Consider the following 11,346-nt stretch of genomic DNA (forward strand, 5'->3'; position numbering starts at 1 on the left):
TAGCAGGCTTGGAACCTTTAGATCAACTGCACAGATCTCTGCAGAGCTAATGAAGTGAAGTAGAAGAATAGCAGGTTATCTTCTGTGGATTGCACTAGAGGGGGATGAGACATTTAGCCACTAGTCTCAGGTATTTGCTGACTGGAGGAATGATGGGATGGAGGAATCTTGGATTCCATTCCAGGCTCTGGAGGGGAGTATCTGCTCTACTGAGCAGAGACCCTTTTACCAGTTCCTCCAAGCTTGACCCCTCTGCCTTGTCCCCTCCAACCTGTCTGTTCCCCACACCTGGCTCTTCAGCGCCATTCGCTTTGCCTACCCAGCCCCAGTCTCCTCACCCAACAAGTCGCAGTCTCCCTCCAGCTCAGTTCCCATCTCCAACTCCCAGTTTCTCTCCTCTTCTTTCACCCCCGGCTCACCCAGGTTTTGTCGCAGTCTGCTCTTTCCCCCAGTCAGCTCCTGTTCCCATGCATTCAAATCTTCCACCTTTCCTCTTCCATGCTGGCTGAATGCCAGCATTGGGTCATTCAGATCCCAGAAAAGACAGCAGACAGAAGTGCCATCAAGTTGAGAGTAGGGCCTTGCTTCATTCAGCCAAGAACAGAAGCAAGGTCATCAGCCCCTGCAAAACTAACTGAAATGAAACAACCACCACTTCTCTCCAGCTACCGGGCACCCCAGGGTAGCCCCACCCCTCCCACCACACTCCAGGGCTGAAAAATGCAAGGTGGGCTCCTCTCTTCCCTCAGGCCCACTTCCACTTGCACCCTAGGGATGCGCAGAGCATGTGACCTCTCTAGCTGGGCACTGCTCATGTCAGTGTCCCCACTGCCTTGTGCTGACATCAGAGTAGCTTTTCCTAGCACTACAAAGGCAAGGAGGACAGACCTGCTTGTGAGTAGGCTCTCAAGGAAGCGCCAGCGGGGGCTCTCTCCTTTCCCCCACCCCTGTATCTTGTATCCCTCTTTCTTCATGCTTCACTTCCTCACTCCCCCTTCCCTTTACTCCATCCCACTGTTTTATTTCCACCACTCACCCACCCCCTCGCCACACCTCAATATCTGGAATTCTCCTTCCCTCTCACCCCAACCCTACTGTCTGGCTTCTACTTCGTGCCCTCCCCACCCCATTTCCCAAGATTTGGCTTTGTCAAACATGGCAGCTTGGGGAAGTGACACTGGTCAATAGCCAGACTGCCTGGGCTGGTCAGTTCTGCAGCCACACACGGAGTTAATCAAGAATAGTTCATCTGGAATAACTCCCCACGTAGACAAGCCCTTACACGATGCTCAGTGTTGACACAATACCCAAATCCCTGTGCTCCATTAGTTCCTCGTCCACATGACCATGGCAAACAAACACTCACTTCATCAGCCTGACCTTCCATCTGAAAGCCCAATGGACACCAGCCACCCCTGCATTGTTACTGAGGGAGTCATCTTCCACACTTAGAGGTTAAAAAAAGAAGTAGATCCTAATGTGTTTTATGAAACACTCGCATTGTGTCGGCACGTAGGGTGTGATCCACAACAGTACTTAAGCGTTACCACAAGCTGCAAAACCCTGTAGGCCCCTAAATTCACTCAGCACCTAAGCGTTTGCAGTAAAAGTTTCCTAGGCACTTACGCTTCTGCTCTGAGCATGCACACAGCTGCCTCACTCTAGGCACCTGGACACTGGTCTCCTGCCTACGTCCCAGCGTGAGTCACAAACCAGGAAAGACACACACCCCCCGAAGTCTCATGTGGGGCCCATTCTGATAAGTAGGCTGAGAGGCTGCCTACAAGATGGAGCCCCTCAGACAAATTCACAGTAAACATCTGGTGGAAGGAACAGCTCATGGTAGGCAAAATGTAGGCACAAGTCCTATCCAGGGCTCTGGTCCAGTTTGGAAAGTCCATTCTCTCAAAGCCCGCAATTATTTCACCAACATCTGAAATGCCCACCACCTTCAAGTTCACCACAGTCCTGATTGCCTCAAGCCTCTGCCACAACCACCCCCACCCGCAGTTGTTTTTCCCTCCCCCCATGAAGAGGAGTCATGCAAGTGGATTCCTCATGTCAGCTGAGTTTGCAGCGCAGATCACAAGGAAGGAGGGGGCTAAACCATCTAACAAGAAGGGATTGTATCTCTGCTGCTTGGTCTCTGAGGGCAAGGTTTACTAGGCTGTAATGGAAGTCCTCACCTCTTGAGTGCCTCCTAGCAGCTGAGTATGGTACTGCAATCATTTTCCTGCTCTTGGTGCCCTCTGTCTGTTGCTGACCTCTCTAGGTGGGTCTTCAGTGGCTAAACCCTCTGGCCAACTCACCCCGGCAGGACAGACCTCTTCCCGGGTAGCAAAGAGTTCACCAAACTGTCTGCCCTCATCATGGTTATTAGCCCCATCTCTGGGCCCTTTAAATCACATTCCTCGGGTTTCTAAAGGGGCATCGTCCCCTTTTAGGGACTTTGGTCACTTTGCCAGTGGGGGAACTTGGACCCACCCCTACTCTGGGTTCCAGCTCAAGGACCCTATAGACAGCTGCTTCCATCAGCTAGTTGCTGCTGCATTCCCTGGACCTCTTCCCACCTGGGCCCTTTATCTTCGCCTGTTATTTTAGGGTGACAGCTCTCAAGTCCGCTCACTCCCAGGTCCAGTAAAGGCAGCCAGTTGAGTGCCCCTTCCTCACCCTTCTGGTCCCAGGCAGGAAGTGACCTGCTAAAGACCTGCCACAACTTTTATCTGAGCCTGTTGGGCTCTCATTGGCTGCTTCCATGGGGCCTCTCTAGGCCAGCCTCGAGGACCCACTTTCACTGCTCCTTCCTGGGGCACGGCGTAGTAGGACCACAGGGCCCCCAGCAGGGGGCCCCCGAAGGGTCAGGTACACACTGTCACATAGACATAAGCGAGAAGTCCCCATATGTTTAACCTGGGTTAGCCCTAAAGGACATAGAAAGCTTGCTTATAAAAGAAGCTTCTATTACTTTTTGAAACTTAAGATTCTAACTCATTTGTGTATCCGTGTTTACCTGCTTTAACCTTGTAACTAATTCCTTTCCTTTTCCTACTTAATAAATCTTTAGATAGTTTAACGTAGGATTTGCTACAGGTGGTATCTTTGGTTTAAGATCGAAGGCAGTGTGTTTCAAAGTCTGGGTTAATTAAAAAGCATGTAAGGCACTGGGTCACCTTGCTCAGCACCCAGGGACCCTGGAGGCTCTGGTCAGCACGGCCGACCAGGACGTTAAAAGTCCCCTTGACGGTGCTGCCCAGCTAAGGCAGGCTAGTGCCTACCTGTTCCGACACCGCACTGCGCCCCAGAAGCATCCAGCAGCAGGTCCAGCTCCTAGGCAGGGAGGGGGGGCATGCGCTGCCCCCACCTCGAACACCAGCACCACACTCCCATTGACCGGGAACCAGCAAATGGGAGCTGGAGGGGAGGTGCCTGCAAGTGAGAGCCATGCGGAGCCGCTTGCGCGCCTCCACCTAGGAGCTGGACCTGCTGCTGGCTGCTTCCGGAGCACAGCGCCATCTGCGGTGCCAGGACAAGCGGGAAGCCTGCCTCTGCACCACCGCTGCATCGCTGACCGGGAGCCACCAGAGCTAAGTCCGCACCCCAACCCCATTCACCAATCCCCTGCCCTATTCCTGAGCCCCCCCAAACCCAGAACCCCTTCCTGCCCCCCAAGCCCCTTAACCCTGGCCCCACCCCAGAGGCTGCACCCCCAGCCCAGAGCCCTGACCCCCTCCTGCACCTCAAACCCCTGCCCCATCCCTGAGCCCCCCCAAACCCAGAACCCCTCCTGCACCCCAACCCCCTGCCCCAGCCCACAGCCCCCCTCCCACATCCTGAACCCCTCATCCCCAGCTCTGTTGAGTCGTGGGCATCAACAATTTTCTTCGACTGGGTCCCCAGAAAAAAAGTTTGAAAACCACTGCTCTAAGGTGTAATTGACCTAGGGTAAGTGACTGGTTCTTGGGAGTGGGAGTAGCCTGAATATTGCCATGATTCTTGGTGTAAGGGACCATCTATCACACTTGTAGGCTCATCTGGTGGTGAGATAGTCCAAGGGGACTGTCTGTGACTCTGTGGTCAGCCTGTTATGGTGTCTGAGGAGTTTACACTTAAGAATTGATTGGTGAAACCTAAGCATAGAACACACAGCCAGTGTGGGGTTTGTGCCCTGCTTCCCAATAGTCTGCCCTGAGGTTGGTACAGACAGTCTTGAGTCACCGTAGGCAACTTTCCAGGAATAATTACGGTGACACTGCACCCCCATATTCTTAACAGTGATATTATTGTGACGGGTTGGATCACAGAAACCCCCTGGGAGCTGACAACTGATGTGCAAAGATTACTTCTGCCCCTGCTTTCCTGCCTTGTCAGCTTGGGACTTCAGTGCCCTGCCTGGTTTGAGCCAGATCCACTAGCCTGCTGCAAACCCAGACCCAGGTCTGAACCACATCCCCTAACAGTTGTAGGCTTAATTGAAAGCAGCTTGGGAACTGTTCCTGTCTTTAACACTCAGATGCTCAACTCCCAGTGGGTTCCAAACCCCAAATAAATCCGTGTTACCCTGTATAAAGCTTATACAAGGTAAACTCATAAATTGTTCGCCCTCTCTAACACTGATAGAGAGATATGGACAGCTGTCCCCCCTCCCCCCCGAGGTATTAATACATACTCTGGGTTAATTAATAAATAAAAAGTAATTACAGAAAGTAGGATTTAAGTGGTTCCAAGTAGTAACAGACAGAACAAAGTGAATTACCAAGCAAAATAAACTAGAACACGCAAATCTATGTCTAATACAGTAAGAAAACTGAATGCAGATAAAAACCTCACCCTCAGAGGAATTCCAGTAAGCTTCCTTTCACAGACTAGTCTCCTTCCAGACTGGGTCCAGCAATCACTCACACCCCCTGTAGTTACTGTCCTTTGCTCCAGTTCCTTTCAGGTATCCTTGGAGGTGGAGAGGCTCTCTCTTTAGCCAGCTGAAGACAAAATGGAGGGGTCTCCCAGGGGTTTAAATAGACTTTCTCTTGTGGGTGGATACCCCCTCCTCTCTCCTGTGCAAAGTCCAGCTCCAAGATGGAGTTTTGGAGTCACATGGGCAAGTCACATGTCCATGCATGACTCAGTTTTTACAGGCAGCAGCCATTGTCAATATGCTACCTTGAAGGTCCTCATGTATACTTCTTACGTGGATTGGAGCCTTCCAAGATCCATTGTGCGTTACGTGCTCCTTGACTGGGCACTTAACTTGCAAATTCCTTTCTAAAGAAGCTGACCAAATGCCTTACTAAAGTTATTTAAAATCAAACAAGTATACATCCAATATTCATAACTTCAAATACAATAATGACACATGCATACAAATGGGATGAATAGATTCCGTAGATCATAACCTTTACAGAGATAAGTTACATGGCATATGTAGCATGAAACGTATTTCAGTTGTGTCATATACACATTCATAAGCATATTTCCATAAAGCCTTAAGGGGGCACCATCACAATTATTATGATAGGAGTATGCATAGTTATGATGCATTTTGTACAAGACAAGTCATGTGAAGTATCATTGAAAAAGTTATGATTTGCCGAATATGGTTATCCTATTTGTATGCCTGTATCATTTTTGTATCTGAAGTTATAACTATTGACTAGGGATCTGTATTTCAAATGAGCTTACTCTGGAAAACACCCACAGCCAGCCTTTCAGGTACAACAATGAAGACGCCAGACGGGGCTGATGACCCATCAGCAAAGACAATGGACTGTGGAATAGCTAAACTTTCCTGTGGGCGTTTTGGCCAGCCTGTAAGCAATGGCTGCTATAACACTGCAAGGGCATGTGACCAGACCACATGCTTCTGGACTTCATCATGGGATGTCAGTATTTTTCTACAAACCGGTCTGGGAAACAAGTTTTGAAACAAAGGGTTCCCGCCATATGCTAAAGCTATATAAGGCAGGAAGTGACATCTTCTGTTGTTCTTCACTCCCCACACAAGAAGACTCCTGGAAACACCTGGAGGAACAAAGGCTGAACTGGGGAAAGTGCTGGATCCAGGCTTTCGATATTTCTAGCCAGTGTATGGAGACCTGAGAAACCCAAGCTGTAAAGCTAATGCAGCTTGTGCCTTAAGAATCTACAAGTCTGCCTGTACCATCAGTTCGGGTGAGAATCTACTATGCATATCCAATCTATCTGGTATATTAAGCTTAGGTTACGTTTTTGTTTATTTGCTAGGTAATCTGCGTTGATCTGTTTGCTATCACTTAAAATCCATCTTTTGTAGTTAATACATTTATGTTTTAATCTAAAGCAGTGAGTCTGGAGTGAAATGCATGGGAATCTTAGCTCACAGAGGCTGCTGCATTTCCTGTCCACGTTGAGGGGGAGGCGAACTGGATAATAAATTCATACTAGTTGGGTTTGGACCAGGGCAAGACGGTACAGCTCTGGGGTCCTAGGCTGGAAAGCTGGGGGTTATTTTGGCTGTAGCCTCTCTATTGTCAGTTCACATGCAGCGGCTGGTCAGAGACCCTGCATGTAACTGCAGCTGGTTGTGTCCCTACCGGTGCGTATGCTGGTGGAAGTGTAATTCAGAGATTTACCGGGAGCATGTCTGCAGCTTGACACAGCAGCACAGTGTGAGAGGGAGCCCAGGCTGGTGGGTCAGAGGGCTCAGCAGTACCCCAGTTCCAGGTGGCACCCCGGAGGGAACCCGTCACAATTACAAACAGTCCTTGGGCTTCCCCAGTTATGATCCCCAAAAAGGATGGGATCATAAAATTTTGTGTTGATTATAGAACACTTAACACTGTCACAGTTCCTGATGCATACCCTACATCCGCAACTGATGACATGTTAGACACTTTAAGAAGGGCAAAGTTCCTAAGCATCCTAGATTTAACAAGTGGATATTGCCAAATCCTCTTAGCCCTGGTATTCACTACAAGTTTAGGTCGAATTTAGCAGCGTTAGATTGGTTTAGCCCTGCGCCCGTCCACACTATGAAGCCATTTTTTCCAACTTTAAGGGCTCTTAAAACCAGTTTCTGTACTCCTCCCCGACGAGTGGATTAGTGCTGAAATTGACCTCGCTGAGTCAAATTTGTGGTAGTGTGGACACAATTCGACGGTATTGGCCTCCGGGAGCTATCCCAGAGTGCTCCATTATGACTGCTCTGGACAGCACTCTCAACTCAGATGCACTGGCCAGGTAGACAGGAAAAGCAAGCGAACTTTTGAATTTCATTTCCTGTTTGGCCAGTGTGGTGAGCTCATCACCAGAGGTGACCATGCAGAGCTTTTCAGCACAGGTGACCATGGAGTCCCAGAATGGCAAAACAGCTCCAGCATGGACTGAATGGGAGGTACTGGATCTGATCGCTGTATGGGGAGACGAATCCATGCTATCAGAACTCCATTTGAAAAGACAAAATGCCAAAATATTTGAAAAAGTCTCCAGGGGCAAGAAGGACAGAGGCTATCACAGGGACCTGCAGCAGTGCCGAGTGAAACTTAAGGAGCTTAGGCAAGTCTACCAAAATACCCAAGAAGCAAATGCCCGCTTGGGGTCAGAGCCCCAGACATGCCGCTTCTATGATGAGCTGCATGGAATTCTAGGGGGTGCCCCTACCACAGCCCCACCCCTGTACATGGACTTCTGCAAGGGGGGAGTCTCACACAACAGGGATGAGGATTTTGGGGACGATGAAGATGAGGAGGAGGGGGAGGTTGAAGATAGCGCACACCAGGCAAACAGAGAAACTGTTCTCCCTGACAGCCCGGAAGTGTTTATAACCTTGGATCCAATACCCTCCCAACCCAGGCTCCCGGACCTTGAAGGCAGAGAAGGCAGCTCTGGTGAGTGTACCTTTGTAAATATAATACACGGTTTAAAAGCAAGCGTGTTTAATGATTAATTTGCTCTGAAGACTTGGGATGCATTCGTGGCCAGAACAGCTACTAGAAAAGTCTGTTAACGTGTCTGGGGATGGAACGGAAATCCTCCAGGGACATCTCCATGAAGCTCTCCTGGAGGTACTCCCAAAGCCTTTGCAAAGGTTTCTGGGGAGGGCAGCTTTATTCCGTGCTCCATGGTAGGACACTTTATTACGGCAGGCCAGCAGCACGTAGTCTGGAATTATTGAATAACAAAGCATGGCAGTGTATGGTCCTGGTGTTTGCTGGCATTCAAGCAACATCCGTTCTTTATCTCACTGTGTTATCCTCAGGAGAGTGATATCATTCATAGTCACCTGATTGAAATAAGGGAATTATATTAAGGGGACATTCAGAGGTGGCCGTTACTGCTGGGCTGTTTGCCTGTGGCTGAACAGAAATCATCCCCACTGTTACCCACCCGGTGGGGGGAGGGGTGAAGCGATCATCCCAGAGAATTGTGTGTGTGTGTGGCGGGGGGGGGGGGGAGAATTAGTGCTGCACGTCAACCCAAAAACAGCAGCCCCTCCTTTTAAAGGGCCAACCCATTCTAAAGGGCCAACCCAACAGCTGCTTGGTATGTGAAATGAGGGTGCTGCTGTTTGAAACCATTACCACATGTTAGGAAGGTTAAAGAAGCCAAAAGACTGTGGCTTACCATGGCTCCCTGCAAGCCAAATTCTGTTGCCCACCTGCGTGTGTGATCTCCCACACCATACAGGCAGGCCCTCGATATAAGAGGTAAAATGCGACGTTGTAAAGAAACCACACGTGCTATGTAATGTTAACAGCTTGGTTCACCATGAAAGAGTCTACCCATTGTTCTCTAAAATGTCTCTTTTTAAAGACTAATCTCCCTTTTTTCCCTCCTGCAGCTGCAAATGTTTCAATGCCCGCCCCCCCCGATCATCTCCATCCTAGAGGCTATCAAAGATTAGAAATGAAAAAAAAACGCACTCGCAATGAAATGTTCTCTGAGCTCATGCAGGCCTCCCACACTGAAAGAGCCCAGCACAATGCGTTGAGGGAGACAATGTCAGAGTTCAAGAAAGCACAAAATGAATGCGAGGACAGGAGGGATGAGCGAGAGGAGAGGTGGCATCAGCATGATAGAGGAGGCAGGATGCAATGTTGAGGCTACTGGAGGATCAAACCGATATGCTCCAGTATATGGTTGAGGTGCAGGAAAGGCAGCAGGAGCATAGACCGCCACTGCAGCCCCTCTGTAACCAACCGCCCTGCTCCCCAAGTTCCGTAGCCTCCTCACCCAGACTCCCAAGAACACAGTGGGGGGCCTCCGGGCACTCTACCACTCCACCCCTGAGGACTGCCCAAGCAGCAGAAAGCTGGCATTCATGAAGTTTTGAAGTATAGTGTGGCCTTGTCCTTCCTTCCTCCCCTCATCCACCACTCCACCCAGTGCTTCCGTCCTCCCTCACCCCTCTCAGGCTACCTTCCCCGTTATTCCCCCATTTGTGTGACGAATTAATAAAGAATGCATGAATTTGAAACAACAGTGACTTTATTGCCTCTGCAAGCAGTGATCAAAGGGGAGTGGGAAGGGCGGTTGGCTTACAGGGAAGTAGAGTGAACCAAGGAGGCGAGTTTTCATCAAGGAGAAACAAACAAGAGCGTTCACACCGGCAGCCTGGCCAGTCATGAAACTGGTTTTCAAAGTTTCTCTGATGTGCAGCGTGCCCTGTTGTGCTCTTCTAGCTGCCCTGGTGTCTGGCACATAATCAGTGGCCAGGCGATTTGCCTCAACCTCCCACCCCGCCATAAACATCTCCACCTTACTCTCACAGATATTGTGGGGCACAAAGCAAGCAGCAATAACAATGTAAATATTGGTTTTGCTGAGGTCTAACCGAGTCAGTAAACTGCCCCAGCGCGCTTTTAAACGTCCAAATGCACATTCTACCACCATTCTGCACTTGCTCAATCTATAGTTGAACAGCTCCTGACTACTGTCCAGGGTGCCAGTGTATGGCTTCATGAGCCATGGCATTAAGGGGTAGGCTGGGTCCCCAAGGATAACTATAGGCATTTCAGCATCCCCAATGGTTATTTTCTGGTCTGGAAAGTATCATAGGGTATGTCTACACTACGAAATTAGGTCGAATTTATAGAAGTCGGTTTTTTAGAAATCGCTTTTATATATTCGAGTGTGTGTGTCCCCACAGAAAATGCTCTAAGTGCATTAAGTGCATTAACTCGGCGGAGCGCTTCCACAGTACCGAGGCAAGCGTCGACTTCCGGAGCGTTGCACTGTGGGTAGCTATCCCACAGTTCCCGCAGTCTCCGCTGCCCATTGGAATTCTGGGTTGATATCCCAATGCCTGATGGGGCTAAAACATTGTCGCGGGTGGTTCTGGGTACATATCGTCAGGCCCCCGTTCCCTCCCTCCCCCTGTGAAAGCAAGGGCAGACAATCATTTCGCGCCTTTTTTCCTGAGTTACCTGTGCAGACGCCATACCACGGCAAGCATGGAGCCCGCTCAGGTAACCGTCACCCTATGTCTCCTGGGTGCTGGCAGACGCGGTACGGCATTGCTACACAGTAGCAGCAACCCCTTGCCTTGTGGCAGCAGATGGTACAGTACGACTGGTAGCCGTCATCGTCATGTCTGAGGTGCTCCTGGTCGCCTCTGTGAGGTCGATCAGGAGCGCCTGGGCAGACATGGGCGCAGGGACTAAATTTGGAGTGACTTGAGCAGGTCATTCTCTTTAGTCCTGCAGTCAGTCCTATTGAACCGTCTTACGGTGAGCGGGCAGGCGATACGGACTGCTAGCAGTCGTACTGTACCATCTTCTGCCGAGCAGCCATGAGATGTGGATGGCATGCAGTCCTTCTGCACCGTCTGCTGCCAGCCAAAGATGTAAAAGATAGATGGAGTGGATCAAAACAAGAAATAGACCAGATTTGCTTCCCCCCCTCCCCTGTCTAGGGGACTCATTCTTCTAGATCACACTGCAGTCACTTACAGAGAAGGTGCAGCGAGGTAAATCTAGCCATGTATCAATCAGAGGCCAGGCTAACCTTCTTGTTCCAATAACGACAATAACTTAGGTGCACCATTTCTTATTGGAACCCTCCGTGAAGTCCTGCCTGAAATACTCCTTGATGTAAAGCCACCCCTTTGTTGATTTTAGCTCCCTGAAGCCAACCCTGTAAGCGCCCCTCCCAGCGTCAGAGCAATGGCAAACAATCGGGCATCTGAGAGTGCTGTCCAGAGCACTCACAATGGAGCACTCTGATGGGGCTAAAACATTGTCGCGGGTGGTTCTGGGTACGTGTCGTCAGGCCCCCGTTCCCTCCCTCCCTCCGTGAAAGCAAGGGCAGACAATCGTTTCGCGCCTTTTTTCATGAGTTACCTGTGCAGACACCATACCACGGCAAGCATGGAGC

At 50.0% G+C, this 11,346-nt stretch overlaps 1 protein-coding gene across 1 annotated transcript in view; it reads right to left on the minus strand.

Annotated features, from left to right (window-relative positions):
• Window positions 1–5,132, minus strand: part of CEPT1 (choline/ethanolamine phosphotransferase 1) — a 78,875-nt gene extending 73,743 nt beyond the window's left edge. Inside the window, exon 1 of the mRNA XM_073319812.2 lies at window positions 4,828–5,132. The gene's annotated coding sequence lies outside the window, so the exon portion shown is untranslated. The remainder of the gene's footprint in view (window positions 1–4,827) is intronic.
• Between the last annotated feature and the right edge of the window lie 6,214 nt (window positions 5,133–11,346).

This window comes from Lepidochelys kempii, chromosome 21, assembly GCF_965140285.1.
Source record: "Lepidochelys kempii isolate rLepKem1 chromosome 21, rLepKem1.hap1, whole genome shotgun sequence".
NCBI lineage: Eukaryota > Metazoa > Chordata > Testudines > Cheloniidae > Lepidochelys > Lepidochelys kempii.